This window comes from Branchiostoma floridae, chromosome 5 (assembly GCF_000003815.2).
Source record: "Branchiostoma floridae strain S238N-H82 chromosome 5, Bfl_VNyyK, whole genome shotgun sequence".
Lineage (NCBI taxonomy): Eukaryota > Metazoa > Chordata > Leptocardii > Amphioxiformes > Branchiostomatidae > Branchiostoma > Branchiostoma floridae.
In genome coordinates, this window is record NC_049983.1 from 1,084,900 (window position 1) to 1,089,469 (window position 4,570).

Consider the following 4,570-nt stretch of genomic DNA (forward strand, 5'->3'; position numbering starts at 1 on the left):
CTCCCGTGTCTCTTCTAGCCTGGTGTCCAGTGGTATTATAGCTCCCGAGTCTCTTCTAGCCTGGTATCCATTGATATTTTAGCTCCCGAGTCTCTTCTAGCCTGGTATCCAGCGATATTTTAGCTCCCGAGTCTCTTCTAGCCTGGTATCCAGCGATATTTTAGCTCCCGAGTCTCTTCTAGCCTGGTATCCAGCGATATTTTAGCTCCCGAGTCTCTTCTAGCCTGGTATCCAGCGATATTTTAGCTCCCGAGTCTCTTCTAGCCAGCTGGTGTCCAGCTCCCGAGTCTCTTCTGTATATATTTGCGGAGAGGACATAACATATTTGGGAGCTATCGGATCCGACTGAATATCAGGCTACCTATGTCAGACTTATACCATTTTGACATGGAATTTATAGGTCATACTTATTCATATTTCCTTGCATGATTATAAGCACGGAAAGTGGCTTGATATGCACAGATATATACGTAAAATTTGACAACCCTTAAAATGTGAGTTAGTTTGATACACTCAAGTTGCGTTCAGTTTCTTTTAGCCCATAGAAAAACACGCTGGAAACTAGATTTTGATTGTGATACACTATCATTATCTCGTCATGAAATGCCAATGCATAAACACAATAGATAGAGAGACTCAGAGTGACAGAGAAGATTTTGGCAGGGAGTCAAAGCCGATTTTCTCATTATCAAATGTCAGTAGAGGCACTTTGGGAACGCCCCAACCTTTCACTTGTGACTTGTATCCCAAATACCGTTGTTTCTGATGTAAGGGGGGATTTCTAAATTAGAAATATAGTTGTTTGTGATGTAAGGGGAATTACCAAGGTAGAAATCTAATGGTTTGTAATGTAAGGGAGGTGAGTGTGTGTGTGTGTGGGGGGGGGGGTCTTCTCTTATATTCCATAATATAACATTTGTCAACAATCAAGTATCTTGTTTATATCGAACATTGAATAAACGCCATTGCATTTAGAAAACAAGCCATCAGACACAATAGGTTGGTGCCCTGGTAATGAGCAACCAATCAAAATGGCGACAAAAATCGCACCTGTAAGTGCGTTTCTCTATATAACGTATATAGTTCTATATAACGAAATCATTAGAACTTTTTCAACATTCCTGACACGTTTGCTTGGTTGTGTCATAACAGACCAGATTCTGCATAGTCTATAAAATGTTTTGTTTAGCCATGACACCCAGTGTATTGGCATGATATGTCCCTGATCAGACAGTATATGTTTATGGGTAAAATTAACCAATATTGCATTGATATGGCCATCAAATACCAAATCAACAACAACTTGGAGACATTAGATGTGTTCAAGGCTGGAGTATGTACTGGTTTCTCGTTTATCTTAGTCCGTTTGAGTTGTACGGGACTTGTACCCGATGTGTGCCTGGTGAACTGATAAGAACGTCCCTGACATTAAATGGTAGTACGTGCGCATAACCTCCTGTCTGTCATGCGCGACAGGGTCGTGTGGAAGAACTACATAGTGTCACGGGATGGATGAACTGAACTGAACGTGCATCGGCATGTCTGGGTCAATGAATACGCGTCATTAATTAGCTCTTCTACGAACTAACACCGAGCTGGAAATCCCCACATCTGCACCTGTGAAAAATATATATAGCACAAGGAAACGATTAGTCTCAGTGTGTGCAACACAAACTCTGCAGACTAGGGCTGTAACTGGCCCCTCTTCACAAGCAGAGAAGGCCGGCAGCATGTTGGTAGGGCTGCTATAAGCGAGATTTGACAGGCTAGGAAACGATATGCTGAGCTAGCAGTTTGATTCTTAATATTCTATCAAAATGATTGTCACAGGGTCGCGTCTCTTCTGTCATATATGCTCTGATTTATAAAAAAAAAATCTATGACACTGTAATAATATTGTAATATTCATTTTGCCTGCTTTTTCTCTGTACCTAGACTGACATGTCGTTAAAGTAATTACCTCCTTGAAATGTCATAGAGGTTATATTTTCACCAGCGTTCGTGTCTGTCTGTGTACAAGATAACTAAAGAACGGCTGGATGGATTGGTTTCATACTTGGTGCGTTGGTGGGTTGTAATGAAAGCTGGAAATGATTAGATTTTGGGCCTCCTATCTGCTTTCCTTGTACTGCAGCGCAACTTCTGGTTTTGCTATCTTGTGCTCTAAACAAGCTATGGTCACGAATTTTGAGTATTAGATAGCTCTTGTGATAAGTTTGGGCCCCCTAGCGACTGGTTTTGGGATATCAGGGGCATTTTTGTCAAAAACGTCTGAAGTGGATATCTCAAGAAGGGAACAAAGAATTTTCATGATTTTTGGTATGTAGGTACCTTAGACAATGTTGTACAAAATAAAATACTAATTATGCAAAATAGGAGTACATTTGCATAATTAACAAGAATAATCTATATCATAGCAGTTTTTCAGTGTATCTCTTGTTCCGGACATGATATGGTCTTGACATTTTAGTGGTAGATAGCTTTTAGCATCATGACAAAGTGGGGAAAGTTTAAGTCCCCTGACATTTATTTTTGGAACTGCAGGGGCATTTTTGTCAACACATTCCAAAGAGGACAACTGCAGAAAGAAATGACGGATTGACATCATTTTAGGCATGCAGGTATCTTAGGCAAAGATGTTCATAATAATATACATGTTATGCAAATGAGGACTTAATTTGCATGATTAATGTGGAAATTGTATAATTCCATTTTTTTTTCAATAACTGGACTTCAATAAATACATGTAAATAATGATAGATGGAACATAAGCAGATACCAAAGATGCTAATGAGGAACTGATTTGCATAATAAATGCGAAAATCGCAAAACCGCTTAATGATTAATGATGGGAATTTTATACTTGTGACATGTGTATGTTAGTCAATGATGAATATCACCATGCATAAAAGACGCTTCATGATAACACAAGGGGTTAACTATGCCGCAGGCAGAAATGGGATTCCCCTAAACGTCACCTTTCAACTCTGTTGCAAAGCAGTCCCATTGGCGCCCTTAATTGTCAAGCTATTGGTGATGTAATGACATTCACATGTAAAGCTATATAGAGGGGCCGACGCGCGCCCAAAGTCAGGTAGCCGCGGCGACTCTGTGTAGAACACTGCAAGAAAAAGTGTTGCGCCGACAGACCGGCTTCGTTTTGGTTCACCGACTGAAACCTATCAGCATTGTCAGACACAGGTACATTTTAACAAGCTACATTCTACATCTGAAATTTCTCACTGTTCATTCTACGTAGGTTGCAGAAGACTTAAAAAATGACAGGTACGGTCTAAGCTATTGTTGAGCATGTCGTTAGACTGACCGGTGGGCGGCAGCCCTGCTATGCTCCAAAGAAGGCGATCGACTAGTGACCGTTAAGCGGGAAAATTGGTTGTGTGCGACCTTTCATGTAAATATGATGCACGATGTACAGTTACAATTTAAAAGAAAACGAAACGAACAAAGGTTATCTGTGAAGTTGGTTGAATGATCTGTCAAAATGTAAGTCGCTCAAATGTGGCACACTCTTGACAAGTAACTCAGTGAGAGGGCTAAGTTGCCTATTTTATATTTTCTTTCGGGCAGACGAGGACAATGTGGCACTGGCACACTCTTGACAAGTAACTCAGTGAGAGGGTAAATAACGTTCACATGTAATTATTCTAGGTGTGCCCGCGTATGGTAATATCATCCAACTGACCGAATCCAAACCCTCGACGGTGTAAACACAATGCATACGGCACAATTTGGGAGGAGCATTAATGATTTTGTTGTTAACTGGATACAGAGTGTTCCTGGATTGACAAAATAGGCCCCATGATTAGTAACTTATATTAACAGTGCCACATACAGAGTTTTTTTAACTCCCCGTCCGAAGTCAGGTACACATTTTCACACCTGGGTGAAGTGAGGAATGTCGTGTAAAGTGTCTTTCCCAACGGCACAACGTCGGGGGCACGGCGAGTATCGAACCTGGGACCTCTAGGTTTCGAGCACCGGGACCTCTAGTTTTCTACCAGTTACGCCAAGGCAAAGCCCTTTCTTCGTGTGTGTTGTCGTGGAGTGGAGGGCTATTTTATGCACATTTGTCAATTTACTGTTTTGTCCACGGTAGTTGGCACAAAGATAGGCCAGGGGGTAGGTCCGGGCCAGTGTCTGAGGTTCATGACACCGGTACGGAGCAAGACTGTCTCAACTCGCTACATATACATATACATATACATATACATATACATATACATATACATATACATATACGTATACATATACATATACATATACATATACATATACATATACATATACATATACATATACATACACATATACATACACATATACATATACATGTCACAGTAGAGATCATGATCCAGTAGAATCGCCGATTCTCCTAGGAGAAACTCCGATCCAATCTCAAATGATGCTAAGATGTAGGAAACAGCAATAATTTTTAATAATGATTTGATAATTAATACAAACCTACTACCTCATTACCAACTATACTCAAGCCTACTTGTGTCACTTCTACAATGTTAACTTCACCGAAGACTACCACACTTGATCACTT